The 15,460-nt window shown below is 45.8% G+C and overlaps 1 long non-coding RNA gene across 1 annotated transcript in view; it reads right to left on the minus strand.

Annotated features, from left to right (window-relative positions):
* Positions 1–15,460, minus strand: part of LOC141276165 (uncharacterized) — a 50,730-nt gene that overhangs the window by 9,152 nt on the left and 26,118 nt on the right. The gene's annotated exons all lie outside the window — the stretch shown is intronic.

Below are 15,460 nucleotides of genomic sequence, written 5' to 3' on the forward strand. Positions count from 1 at the left end.
ACCGAAAAATATGAAATAATACCATGTTCCCACTACTCTGCTCAAGAAACGAAACATGACAACCAACCCCTCCCCATATTATCACCCTGCTTCGTGCACCTGGAAACAACCACTTTCCTGGGTTTCATTTTGTTCCACTGCACATCTTAATACTTCTACTAGACAGATGTATATGTAAGTATTCCCTAAACCAACACAGGTTTATTTTAGCAATATTTCACTGTCATATCTATCAGAGGTCCTCTGGACTGGCTGCACAGAAGAGACCTAGGACGCTCTAAAGAGTGCCGACGCCTGAGCCCTTACCCCAGAGATGCTGGGTCGACCCAGGCAGCAGCAATTCCCCAGGGGTTCTCATGGACAGTCAGGGTCAGAACCACTGACACAACCGCACAGCCCACTCCCTCCACTCTCCTACACACTTTGGCCTGGGCTTGCTGCAGGCTGAGGGCAGAACAGTGGCCTGTTTTGTGCCTGAGGCGGCCAAGGGCACAGATGCTGTCAGTCCTCATGACCAATTGGTGGGAAGAGGCCACTAAGAGAACCACAAAGGTAGGTAAAGAAGAAATATCATCTCTCCATCCTTTTTGAGGCCTCTTGGGAACAGAGCTTTGAGTGCTGGGCTACATGGTGCAGGCTTTGGGTTGGGGAAGAACAGGGACAGGGTCTTAGGAAACACTTTAGATACAACTGAGCCCTAGACCCTCGCAGGACCAGCCCGTAGGCCAGCCCTGGAGCCCAGGCCCACGTGATCATGCTTCCTCGGGTCCCCAGGGGGCCCAGTGTCCCATCACCACACACACCCTGTACAAGCTCCCACTGTGAGCCAGGCTCATGTGTAAGCGCACATACACAGACACGAACAGATGCATGTGTCATTCCCTGACCATGAGAGAATACACGTGTATGCACGCAAACATACAGAGCCCACCTCAACAGCAGCAGCAGCAGTGAGACATAGGCCTGGCCCAGCCCTGGGGCTGCAGATGCGTGTCTGCCCTGGGCCAAGCTGCCGGGGGCAATACCAGGGCTGCTCTAACCCCTAAAGCTCTGTCCTAGGGCCCCTCTGCTCTCTCCTTGCTCTTCCCAAAGGGCTGGGGATGGACCGCATGCCTCATGCAAGCCTGTTCCAAGCACAAGAGTTCCATCACAGGGCTTCCCTGGTGGCGCAGTGGTTGAGAGTCCACTTGCCGATCCAGGGGACACGGGTTCGTGCCCCGGTCTGGGAAGATCTTACATGCCACGGAGCAGCTGGGCCTGTGAGCCATGGCCGCTGAGCCTGCGCATCCGGAGCCTGTGCTCCGCAGCGGGAGAGGCCACAACAGTGAGAGGCCCACGTACCGCAAAAAAAAAAAAAGAGTTCCATCACAGAACCTGTCCGTGTGGTGGTCCCAGCCCCGCTCCATGGCGGTTGTGGCCAGGGTCCCCAGGGAAGCCTGTGAGCAGAGGCCTGGCTCAGGCCGCGTCCTGGCTCATCACTCGCCCCATAAGAGACAGGACCCCTACCTTTGCAAGCCTCCCCATTTGTGTTAAGGTCCTTTCCTCTGGGAGGACTTACATAAAACACTTTGGGCTCCTGGTGGGTGGGGTGGGCCAGCCTCAGTTTTGCACATACTGACCAGGGCACAAGCTCTGGAGACAAATCAAGGCAGCTCAGGGATGAAGGGCAGCCTGGGAAGTAAGAGGAAATGAGAGGTTGCCCCCTGGATCTACTGGGCTGGGTCTTGATAACCCAGAGCTGGAAGTGGGCCTTCTTTGCAACTGTGGTAGAGAAACAGGAACCCGGGGGCTCGCAGAAGCCAACTGCTTAGGGAGTAGGAATGGTTCCGTGCAGCCTGCCCTGATGCCCAGGGCCTAAATAAAGGCACGTCAGGATGGCACTCTGTGCCTAGAATGCACCCCTATCCTTTCATGTCACACAGGCTCCCGGCCAGTCCTGTGGGCTGCTGCCATGGTGAACACTCTTCCCCTAAGCTCCCAAAGCGCTTCCTGGGCATGCTGGGACACCCCTCTGCTGATGGGAGGTTACATTAAGGGGGAAGGAACTTAGGGAGACCTGAGATCTGCTGTGAGGCAAGTCACTCCCTCAGGGAATGAAAAAGCGCTCTGAAAAGTGGAGAGCACTCTATCAGAATGTCTGATTACCACAGCCCTCTCCTCCCCTCCTCTGTTCTAAGGCACCCCTCACTGCACTGTAACTCATCATTAGCAGTAACTGTCACTGTTGGGATGGCCCCTGTCAGGCTGCAGAGCCAGGAGTGGGGCGGGAGAATGTCAGGTGACTCACAGCCCTAAAGGAGAAGGCTGGACACACAAAACACAGAGCCTGGGTGCAGAGTCACCTTCGTAGGTGCTCTGGCTCCACCCTTTCTTTTGCCAGAGGAGAAAGGGCAACTCAGCAGAGCTACCCCACAAGCCCCCCTGCCCTGCCACTAGTCAGGCTTAGAGAGGGGCTGGGCTCAGGGAGAGGCCAGGCCAGGGTGTCAGCACAAGGCTAGGCAGGTGACAGGTGTGATGACCCAGTGTCCTCTGAGCGAAGAATTTTTTCCCACCAGTAGGAAAGGCTTGGTGCAGAACCATCCACACTTCTCTGCCTTGCCCAGGGAAGCGTGTGTGTATGTGTGGCGGTGGGGTGGGGGGAGAAAGAGGGATTGGTTTTGCAGAATCAGCCTCTGGACTGGCACCTAATGACCAGTAAGCTCTCAGAGAGGGCTTGGGTAGGAAGGAGCAGACTAGAACTGGAGTCCCATCTCCTGACTTTTTGTTCCTCTCAACCACTTAATGAGAACCTGCTGGTGATGCTGGGCCTGGGGCAGCAGGGAGGGGGGTGCACCGGGTGTACAGGTGCCACCAATAGGGGCAGCAGGAGGTGAGGCCACCAGCATGACACAGGCTCTGGTAGTGCAGTGGAGGAGCAGGTCTCAACCAACTGGAGAATCAGGCAGGTTGAAGTGAGTTAGTCTTCCGAAGGCCAACGGTCAAGTCCAGGGCTGTGTTTTCCAGGTGTTTGTTAGGAGATGTGAAGGAGAAGGAGCTGAGTAGACGTGCACCTGATTTACATCTGCCCACACAGGATTATGCCACCCATTTGCAGGCAATTTTCAAGTTAAAATGTTGTCAGAGAGTTGTCACAGTTTTGATCTTTCTTTTCTGTTCTTTCTCAATCCACCCACATTTTCTAGTTGGTATAGAAAGGAGAGTGAGGGGAATAAAACCTGGTTTAGATTCAGATTTTTGGAAATGTTAGATGGGACTTTAAAAATTATGTAGTTTTCTCTTGGAAAAATTTAGGCCCAGAACCCAACATATATCACAACTGTTGTCTGCTGCAGAATCTTTAGGGGGACTAGAGAGACCAGGCCAGGCCTTCTGCAGTCATCCTCAGATGACTACCTCTGGGGTTTCAGCTTGACTCTCTTTCCTGCCTCATTCAGAGATGCCAAAAAATCCCTCTGCTTGCTCCTAAAACCACCATCCTGCTTCACCGAGCTCTGAATGGGGGTCAGTACCAGGTTCAAACGGCCTTGCCACTGACTTCTTTTCAGACTGTGGGCAAGCCCCTCTTTGAACTGCCATGCCTGCTTTTAGATAAAGCAGATAATAAATGTGAAAGCACTTTGGAAGGTATATGAGATAAAGAAACATGGCAAGTGTGAATTTAAACCAGGCACCTGGAAGCCTCTGGTGTCTGTGGGGCCGGGAGCTGGGTGTGGACACTGGCTGACAACTGAGGCAAGGGACACAGACTATGGATCACTTGCTGTCTGCAGCCCAATCCTGTCCCATACATTTAACACCTCAAGTCCAGGGGAGTTAAGGCTTATCAAAGATGCAACAGAGAAGATATTATAAATGTCTGAGCTGACAGAATCAGGATTCAAAATGACCTCAGGGGCACCGGACAGAGAAATCTAAGCAAAGATCAGTGTAAAGTCCTGTACTGAGTTTGAAAAAGCAAATGTGCAGGGAGAAGTGGGAAGAGAGAACCCAGCTACCATCAGTTCATGTCACGACAATGAACACTTCAGTTGCTAAGGTCAGCAGAGGCCAACTTTGTGCAAAATGCCAGAGAAAGAAATGGCTGCAGCCGCAAGCTGCATTGCACTGCCGTTAACAGGAGCCCCAGGCGGGAAGAGCTCACGGGGTCCAGGTCCTGGCTCAAGGCAGGAGGCTGGTGTTCAGTTCCCAACACCACAGCTGATCATCAACAAACTGAAGTACCCTATGAAGACGTGCCCACCCAGAGAAGGTAGTCTCTCAGGGACACCTGGCAGGATTAACAAGTAACCAAAGGAAGGCACTCAAGACAGGGGGAGGATGCGGGGTGTGTCTGCAAACCGGAAACTGAGAACGGTTGGAGGAAAGAAGGCTGGAGATGACTGAGGGAGAGCCATGACACCAGGTGAGCAGACCAGAAGAGGGAAGCAGCTTGTCATGTGCTGTCCCAAAGGGCACAACTAGGCTTAGTAGGACAACCTACAGGAGTTCTGGGGCTCACAGCAACTCTGGTGGAACAACTATAGTTCATGTTTGAGGCTACCGGGCTGCAGCAAATGGAGACCCCTCCAAGGGCACTCAGGCCTCACTGGCCTGCAAGGGGCATGGGCATCATTGTGAGCCTTTGAGGAGCCTCCCCCGAACCACGAGGGCATAAGGCCAGATAAGGATGGCTCTTCTTTCTTGCCCAGAATTGTCTCAGGATCCTGGAAGCCCGAATCAGGAATGGGGGATAAGATAGGCGATAAGGAACAGGGAATGACAAAGTATAAACAAAATAAAACCATCACCTGACTCAAGTTTATAGGTATAGGTGAGGGGTGATGACCAGGTGTGAACTGAAAGGAATCAAAAGGGCCCAGTGCCCTATATCGACGGAATATACCCAAGACCTAAAATTCTTCCCACCAGAACCACCTGCAGTGACAGCAGGTGGTGACAGCTGAAGTGCACTGCTGTCTGGTGGGGGCAACATGTAATTTATCGGGTTAGCATGTGGACATCTGGTGGAGAAGCTTGAGGAGCTGGGACATGGGGTAGATGGGACATGGGGTAGATAAGGTTTCACGCAGCACAGGGTTAAGCAAACTTTGCCAGTTTATGAAGTACTCTACCCAATGAGTGCCCGAGGGTGAAGTATGGGAGGGTCCTCACCCACCTCCTCCCTACCCCCATACTTCCCACTGCCACTCCTAACTGCCCTAATCCTTTCCTTATCTCCCCAAGTCCAATCTATTGTATCCTGCTAATTCCTCTTTCCAGATGTCTTCTGAATCTGTTCAATCTATCCTACTCCCAGGAACCCCCCAAAAGTCATGGTGTTAGCTGAGGCCTCACCATCTCTCACCCACCTGGATAAGCTCCAAACCAACCTCTCTGCATTTCTCTTTTTACCGTAATCGATTCAGCCCCTGCAGTCAGATTAGCCTTCCCACAGCACCTCCAATCATGCCCCTCCTTGCTCAGAAGTTCAGTGTATATCACATCAAGCCTCCCTCTAGAATGGCAGTCAGGCCACAGCTCTGCTCTCCAGCCTTGCCTCCACCCACGCCCCCAGCTTCCCCAGCTGAGCCAAACTGAACAGCTCCCACCCTCCTCCCTCCTAACCCATTCCCTGCCTCTCCCTTTCAGGGAGGCCTCTGCTAGGAATGCTGACTCTCTGAATCTCTCCTATTTTCAACACATCCCATGCTTCACAACCAGCTGAAGAGCCACCTCCTCCAGGAGGCCCTCCTGAACCCTCTGCTGGAAGCCTCATCTCCCTCTTCCCAGTTCCTTTAGCACTTAGTGCCTGTCCTCTGCACTGGAAGTTTGTCACCTACTTCTGGTAACATCTCTTCTGCTAAGGTATGACTTAGCTCCTGGATAATGTGCTGGTTTCAACAGTGTGTGTTCTGTCTCCCTACCTAGACCATAAGTTCTAATCCTAACCATAGACTTCCAGAGAGTGGAGTGGGAATGGCATCTCCTCCAACCCAGGGCTAAGCATAGTGAGCATTTCATAAGGCATGGTGACCAGACATGGTGGGAAAGAGCATGGCCATGAAGTTGAGAGACCTGGCTCTTAGCCCTTTGCAGTCCTAACGGGTCACATGACTTTAAGTATGGTGGCAAGCTTCTTTCCCTGCAAAATGATGCAGAGGGACAATGCAAAACGTCCCTTCCAGCTCTGGTGCTCCCCAAGTCTGTGTGACTGCGGACTGACCCAGCCCTAGGCCTGGCTAGGGAAGGAGCAAGGGGAGCTATGGAACAGCCCCTGGAGGGAGCAAGGGAGAGGGAGATGCGGAGCTAATAGCTCTGGAGGAAGGAAGGACATGCTGGGCTAATGGGATAATTGGATAATCCTCAGAGCGAGGGGCTGCCAGGCTGGGGCCAGCTGTTAGAAGCAGACACAAACAGCACAAGCAAAACAAGGGTGCTGGTGCAGGAAGCAGCTTGCTGAGAGATATGGGGGAGGGGTTGTGGTGGTTAGGGGTGGGGGAGGGGGATGGAAGGGAAACTGAAGCCCCCATTCTGTGGGGGACATTAAGGACAGGCCCTTAGGGACCCTGTGCTCTGAATCTGTAACAAAGATTCCATTTAGGGGCCTTGGACCCATTTCCACTTTAGGAGACATTCTTAGAGACCCTGGACTTACTCTGGCCTTGAGGGTATCCCTCCACCAAGATCACCCTTAGGGATCATGAAGCCCTCATCCCTGCCCACTGAGGTTTATCTGCAGATGGACCATTTGTTTGACATGCCTGTGAAAATACTGCTGGACTCTTATAAAATAATAATTTTGGATGCAGGTCTCAGGGTTCCCTTCTTTCAGGCTAAAAAGTGGATCTGTCCGGGGGTTGGGCACAGAACAAAAGAAACTTGGGAGGGGGCTCTGGTCTAGAGTCAGATGCCTGGCTTCTAGTCCCAGCTCTACTGGGTCACATAATTCATGATATGATTTCTCTGGTCCTCAGCCCATCCATAAATGGGGGCAATAAGCAATACTCTCCCTGCAAGGCTGTTGTGAAGATAAAGTAAGATCATGAATGGGAAAGTAACTGGAAATCTGTAAGTGGTCTGCCAAGTACTTTAGTCCTAACTCTGTTTCTAACAAACTCTGTTTGATTTTGGAAAGGCTATTTCCTTTCTCTGGGTTCCAGTTTTTCCTACTATAAAGTAATAAGATCAAATGGGACACCCTTTAAATTCCCTTCTAATCCTAATGATTCTAATCCTTATAAAAATAGTTGGCTTACACTGGTATACACTGTAAGTAAAGCATGAGAAAGGAAAATCTGAGGCCAATATTATTCATGAATTTAGGTATAAAATACTCAATATTAGCAAACCATATACAGCAATGTATCAAAATAATATAAATCATGACCCATTAGAGTTTATCCCAGGAATGCAACGGTGGCTTAACATTAGATAATCAATCAATATTATTCATATTAATAAACATATCTCAATAGACACAGAAAATGATTATGATTAAAAAAATTCAACATCCATTCATATTAAAAACTCTTAGCAAACTAGAAATATAAAGGTATTTTCTTAACCCAATAAACAGTATTTTTCAAAAACCTACAGCAGACATCATACTCAGTGGTGAAATGTTAGAAGCCTTCTCTTTCTAGTAAAGATCAAACCCACTATGCTATTCAATATTGTACTAAAGGTCTGAGAGATCACAGTAAGACACGAAAAAGATACAAGACTGGGAAAGGAAATAAAGTGATATTATTTTCATTAATTGTATTGAAAAATTCAAAAAAATTTCTTTAGAGATTATTGTACTAATGAGAGTTCATCAAGGCTGCTGGGTCTATGGTCAATATAAAAAATCAATAGCATTCCTATATATCAGCAAAAACTATTATAAGAAGTAATTTACAAATACATTATTTACAATAGCAACAAAAACTAGAGGGTACCTAAGAATAAATCTAACAAATATGCACAAAAGAGAAGACTCAAACTGATGAAGAGACGTGCCATGTTCATGGATGGGAAGAGTTGATATTATAAAACTGGAAATTATCCCCAAATTAATTTGATATCAAGTACAATTCCCTTAAAAATCCCAAAAGGGTTTTCATGAAATTTGACAATTTGGATCCAAAAAAAATCATGTGGAAAAAAAAAAGACAGGGTCAAGAAGAGCTAAAATATTTGTATTCCTTTTGAAGAAGGTGAAAATTTGCCTCAACATATCTAAAGTTCAAGTCATTACAATAGGCAAACAGGCAAATAGACAAAGTGAATGGGATATAAAGGTTAGAAGCAAATTTATCTTGTATGGGCATGTGTTATATGGCAGAGGTCACATTACAAATCACAGAAAAAGGACAGAGTGTTCCTTAAATGGTTCTGAGACAACAGAGTTTCTTCATGGAAAAATAAAATTGAAAACAAAATAAAGGTGGTAAAACAAAAAAACTAACTCTTCTAAAAGCAAACATAAGAAAATATCTTTATGATCTCTGAAGAAAGATGGATTTTTTAAAACACAAAGCAAAAGCTTTAAGAGAAAATGCTGCTAAATCGACTTATTAAAATTTTTAAACTTTTTTTCACACAAAAAAAATTCAAAAAGTACAAAGAAAAGCCACAAACTAGGAGCAAGTAACTATAGTGCATATAATCAATAATCAATAAAGGATTAGTGTCCATAATATATAACTCCTATGAAAATAAACAAGCTATTAGAGGGCTTCCCTGGTGGCGCAGTGGTTAAGAATCCACCTGTCAATGCAGGGGACACAGGTTCGAGCCCTGGTCCGGGAAGATCCCACATGCCGCGGAGCAACTAAGCCCATGTGCCACAACTACTGAGCCTGCACTCTAGAGCCCGCGAGCCACAACTACTGAGCCCGTGTGCCACAACTACTGAAGCCCGCGCACCTAGAGCATGTGCTCTGCAACAAGAGAAGCCACCGCAATGAGAAGTCCGTGCACCACAACGGAGAGTAGCCCCCCCACTCGCCACAACTAGAGAAAGCCACGCACAGCAACAAAGAACAAAAGCAGCCAAAAGTAAACAAATAAAATAAATTTATAATAAATAAATAACAACCTATTAGATAAATGGGTGAAGTTATAACCAATTTATATGAAGAAGTCTAAATGATCAATAAACATGTGAAAATAAGTTCAATCTCCTTATACATTATTGGTGGGAATGTAAATTGGTCCGACCTCTATGGAAAACAATATGGGAAAACAATATGGAGGTTCCTCAAAAAAGTAAAAATAGATTTACCATATGACCCAGCAATCCCACTCCGGGGTATATACCCAAAGGAAATGAAAACAGGATTTCAACAAGATATCTGCACTCCCATGTTATCACAGCTTTATTCACAATAGCCAAGATATGGAAACAACTCAAATGCCCATCAATGGATGAATGGATAAAAAAGATGTGGTACATATACACAATGGAAAAGGAGAATATCCTGCCATTTGCAATACAGGTGGACCTTGAGTTAAGTGAGATAAGTCACACAGAGAAAGACAAACACTGTATGATATCACTTACACGTGGAATCTAAAAAAGTTTGACCTGTAAAAAAACAGTAAAACGGCGGTACCAGGGGATGGGTGTGTGTGCGTGTGTGTGTGTGTGTGTGTGTGTGTGTGTGTTTGTGTGTGTGTGGGGGGGTAAGATTGATGGTGTTTAAGGGTACAAACTTGTAATGAGTAGTAAATAAGCCATAGAGTTCTAATGCACAATATGATGAATATAGACAATAATTTGCCTTAACAAATATAATTATGTAATGTGATAAATATTGTTGCATTGGCAATCATATTACAATATATAAATGTATCAAAGTAACACTGTATACCCTAAACTTACACGTTACATGTCAACTTTATTCGATTTTTTGAAGTTTTAAAAATTAAAAAAAAATTCAATCTCACTAGTAATTAGGGAAAGGCAAATTAAAATATATTTTCTGGCCATTCACGGTCAGCCAATTGGCAACAATTTGAAAGTGTCAATGGGGCCCATTCATGTGATTAGAGGGTTGGGGCTTTAAGGGACCTTCAGGGAGGGGAGAGGACTAGAGATTGAATTCAACATCATGGCCAGTGATTCAATCAATCATGCCTATGTAATAAAACCCCAATAAAAGCAAAACTCTGGACAACAAAGTTCGGGTGAGCTTCCCTGGTTAACATACTCAGTGCATATTGTCATACACTGATGTGCCAGGAGAGTGGTGTGTCCTCACTCCACAGGGAGACAACACAGAAGCTTTGAATTTAGGACCCCCCCCCCCAGACTTTGCCCTATACATCTCTTCTTTTGGCTGGTCCTGATTTGTATTCATTTTGCTATTATAAAACTGTAAGTTTTAAAAAAAAGTGCTGGTGGGGATGTGAAAAGACAGAAATATGTAATACCCTCTACAGCTGGAGATGTGAATATCCTATCATTTTCCACTTCTAGGCCTCAATCTCCAATAAAGACACACACATATATATAAAACCATGCATACGGACATTCATTACAATGCAATACTAAAAAGCTGAAGCAATTCTCAGAGGTGAAATGGATACATAAACTGTGGTTTGTTCCTACAGGGAACTGTCATACAGAAGACAAAATGAATGAACTCGACATATCAACACTTATTCTGTACTCTAAGTTAAATTTATCTAGCAATTTCCAAACTAAGCCTTGAATTTCTGCCTTATGTGCCAGTGCTCATGGCTATTGTCCTTCCCCTCACTTTTAGCCCAGCAAATCCCTGAGTCCTTTAATCCTGACACTACAGATGGGAAAACCAAGGTCAACAGAGGCTGAGTCGTGCTAACTTCACATGTCAGATGAGCAGCAGAACCAGAAGCAGAACCAGAACTCTAGCCCTCTGACTCCTCATCTCAAGTAAGGCTGCAGAGAATCTCAGAGAATGGTAAATGCAGAATCTATCCCACCTCCCAGCCTGGGGCACTCCATCCTTTCAACATCCCTGGATAGCCCTGGTCTCAGCTGCTACAACTTCTAGCTAATGAAGTGTTTAGATACAGCTTCACCTTTCAATCACTGTGTGACTCAGTTAAGTCAATCTCTCTGTGACTCAGTTTTCTCATGTTAGATGCCAATAATCTCTGCCTGGCTGTCACATGACCTCATTAACAGCATCAAGTTAAATAAAGGATAAGAAGCAATAAATGTGTGAAATAAATGAGAAATTATTAACTTTTTATTATTCTCAGGATGCATAAGTGCCTGCCCTCTTGCTACAGAGATCATGGGATTTCCAATTTGTAAAGAGATTTGATGTAGAGCATTTTGCCATGAAGCATGGTAGTGGAGTGGGGGGTGCTGGCCTTATACCAGAAGCAGGACTCTGGAAGCTCTACTCCTTTTCCCCACCTCATCTGGCTTGTCACCTCTGTGCCACTCGGCTCTCTGGCACAGGAAACTAGCAGGCAGTCCAGGGTTCCTGGAGGCAGGGCCAGCCAGTCCTGACAAAATACTGAAGTTAGCCAAGTTGGTCTTCAAAATCTCTTCCCTGTGCCCTTTCTCCTGGTCTAGGCTTCACTACATCTTTCCTGGGTTACTGAAGGAGGGCTTCTGGTTCCACCTCCTCCCCTTCTACCCACCACTGTTAGGTTTCCCACTATTTAGTAAGACGTATAAGGACCCTGAGGTTGCAAACTATGCCTGGCCCCATCTTGGCAGAGTCCGTATTCAGCAAATGCTGAATTGAGCCAAGGTACTGCCTGTGTATCCCTCCCTTACCAGGTGCATTGTGCTGAGCTGGGCCTCTTGCTCACAAGGAAGATGTCTGATGGGTCCCTTCCCACAGGCTTTTGGGAACCACTGCCTTTGCCCTCCCCTCCCAGGCTCTGTGGTTTTTCCAACAGGCCTGTGGGGAGCACTGGTAAACCTGGGAGATGGTCACATAGTGCAGTGGAGGGAGTGTATGGGCCGGGGACTTGGCTCCCTGCCCTGACTCCTCTGCTGCTGCCCATAGGTTTTACACCACCATGTTCCCTGGCAAGGGCAGTGGCCTGGGGTTCCCCACGGACAGGGCTGGCACTGAGAAATGCTTCGAAGTTGAGGTCACGCTACTTCTCTTCTCATTTTTAAAATGTAGAAATATTTCCCATTCTCCTCCCTTCACAGTACTGTTAAGAACTAAATGTGAATTAATTAATAATTAAAGATTAAATGTGAAAACAAGTAAGAAGAGAAGTGAGACAGGCAAGGCATCTCCAGAGCCAGGCTGGTCTGCCAGGCCCTCCCGACTGCGATCCTCGGGCCACTGCCAGCTTAGACTTCGGTCTGGCTGCCCGTGGCCACTTCTGGTGGCCCTCCTCTCACCCAGACCAGAGACATAGGGATTAAACACAGGAACCCTGCCCTCCTGAGTGACCTTTTATCTACACAGGATTGTTTTCTCTGAGAAATAGACCAAAAGGAAGGAAGGCCAGCAAGACATTAGTTCTTTTCTTAGCCTCTCAATGGCTGACATTTCAGGAAACCAAAATTCTGAACGGGACCAGAGGGGATTTCAATTCACTCTGCCTGTCTGCAGGCAAGGTCAGTCTTACATTGGGATTCTATTACACAGGGTGCACTTCCAGAGGTTCAGGGGAGGCCTCTGTCCAAAAATCTCTTCCAAACTTATTTGCTCATGCTTGGAAATCCATCATTAGAGCTTTACTTCTTTGGCACAAGCCAAATGTGAGTTTTTGTCTTCTGTACAATCACACAAATCATACACATAAAATTGTGAATGAAATAAATTGGTCCTTTCCTGACAATAGGCTCGGATGGAGATTAGAAGGCTAGAAGATTGCCAGCACAGCCCCTGGGGCTGTAAGAGGGAAGATGGGAAGCGTGCAGAAGAGAAAGGATGTAGAGGGGGTGGAGCTGCTGAAGCCTTTTGACCTAGACAGTCAGGTGCAGCCTCCAGAGCACACAGAAAAACTACATGTAAAAAACGCCAGGCAAAAAAAATAGATCACACTCTATGATTCCATTTATATCTAGCAAATGCAAAGTAACCTACAGTGACAGAAAGCATATCAGTGGTTGCCTGGGCAGGCTGGGGGGAGGCAGGAGGGAGGAATGACAAAGGGAATGGGGAAATCTGGGAAGTGATCAGTATCTTGATTATGATGATGGTTTCAGAAGTATATATATATATAGATAGATAGATCAAAATTTATCAAATCACACACTTCATATATGTGCAGTTTATTTATTATATGTCAGTTATACCTCAATAACACTTTTTGGAAAAGAGTAAAAAAAAAAGCTACGTGAGTACAGTGTGCCTGCCAAATCACCCATCTCACACGCCTCTGGTAAGTTCTGACAGAAGCAAGTGTTTTCCAAGAAAACACCTCATCTCTCTGAGAACTGGGTATTCTCTCTGTAAGTTGATAGGGATGAACTAGACAATCCCAAGGTTCTATCCAGATATCACATTCTAGGCTGTGAGGGTCAAATATATTAACTAATAGGAAACCATTATAAAAGCTTAAAGGATTTGATTCAAATAGAAGGCAGGAATTAATAGCCAATGTATATAGAGATACTGAGTAAAAATAGTGGATTAAACACGTGTCTAATTTCAATATATCTAAAACTCCATTAAAAAGTATTCTTTTTTAGGGCAAAGTCTCCAGTGGGAGCTCTTGGAAAGGAAAAATATGACATCAGAAATAAAAATGTAATAAAAGCATTAGAAGACTGATTGAGGAAGTTTCCCAGAGAGTAGAATAAAAAGACAAAGATAGAAACTAGGAAAGAACAGATAAGAAATTAATCCCAATAGCTGAATCACAGGAGTTTTAGAAAAACAACGAGGGATATAAAATAATTCAAGAAAACACTCCAGAATCAAAGAACATGAGCTTTCATGTCCTTTGAAAGGGCCACCAAGTGGCCAGCACAATAGGTATGTCCTCGTGACATTTCTTAATGCTGGGGACTAAGAAGTCCTACCAGGCCACATGCAAAGAAAGAATGGCCTCAACAGCAGTCCTGAAAGCTAGAAGACAGTGGAGCCACACTACCAAGTGACTCTTATCTAGGGCCCTACACTTAATCAACATGTAAGGTTTCAAAAAATTTCCCTTTCATGCACTCTCAGAAGTTCTAGAAAATATACGTCATCAAAAAGAGGGAAGGAAGCAAAAAAATGAGAACACATGGGATCCAGAAACAGGTGATCCAAGACAGGAAAGAGGCAAGGGAATTCGGAATTCCCTGGATGACAGTATGGGGGAGGGGTTCCCGAGATGGCAGCAGTACCCCCAGAGCAGGTGAGAAGAAAGCCTCCAAGAGACTGTCTGGATCTGGATAGAGAGAGATCTGGATAACTGGCAGGGTTTAGGGTTAATTAGTGCTAAGATCTTAGAAACCTAAATGCATGAAAAAACAAGAAGAACAAAACAAAAAGATATGCTGGGAAGGAAAACCAATCATAGTTGACTACATTGCTTACCTGTGAACGGGATTTACATTGTCATAATGACAAGTGCACTAATTACTGATCTACCCAAAATTACACTATAACTATATTGGGAACTATATTGGGCATAGGAAGTATAACATGTGTAGGGGGGTGAGTGGAGAAAAGGGAGCTGAATCCTCATCTCCCATGGTGGGAAGTCAACAGATAATGCCTGAACTGAAAAATCAGGAAGTAGCAATACAAACATGTTATTTATAGATAGTTAAAAGAATGAGCTAAACAAGTTGAAAATGGTCCCTCTAGAGAAGGAAAAGTGGCGGTAGGGTGGTGGAGGGAAGCTGAGGACCACTCTTTGTCTTAATAAACCTTGTAGCACTGTAGAAGTTGACTTTTTAAATTATGTGCCTGCAGGGAATCCCCTGGAGGTCCAGTGGTTAGGACTCCACGCTTCCACTGCAGGGGGCTCAGGTTTGATCCCTGGTTGGGGAACTAAGATCCCACACTGCCTCGCAGCGCAGCCAAAATATAAAATAATAAAAATAAAAAAACATAAATTACATGCCTGTATAACTTTGATAAAATAACATAACTTAAAAAATGAGTGTGGTGAAATTCACTTATTGAGGGCCTGCAGTGCAAACAGGTGTTCCACATGTAGGCACCATGGTTTTATTAAAAACACATGGAAGAGGGTGCGTCCATTTGGAAAGTAACACGGGGGTTAATCCCACAGTGCTTACTGCCTCCTCAGTAAGTTACTTGGCCTAAATCTCAGGGTGTCTCCTTGAGAAACCAGATGCAAGGAGTGGTGAAGGCTTTTTTAAGCAAATGTCTAGAGAATACAGAGTGAGCAGAGCCTAGATCTACAGCCAGCTGCTTCAGGTCCTAATTTGGAGAAGAGCAGGGGGTAGAAATGTGGTGAGTGGGACAGAAAAACGTGCCATCCTCTAGTAGCTAACAGACTGGCCCTAGCAGCATGAAAAGAACAAGAAGGAAGCCCTGTTTATGAGTTGTCTCATACCCTGAGC

This window comes from Tursiops truncatus, chromosome 13, assembly GCF_011762595.2.
Source record: "Tursiops truncatus isolate mTurTru1 chromosome 13, mTurTru1.mat.Y, whole genome shotgun sequence".
NCBI classification, from domain to species: Eukaryota; Metazoa; Chordata; class Mammalia; order Artiodactyla; family Delphinidae; genus Tursiops; species Tursiops truncatus.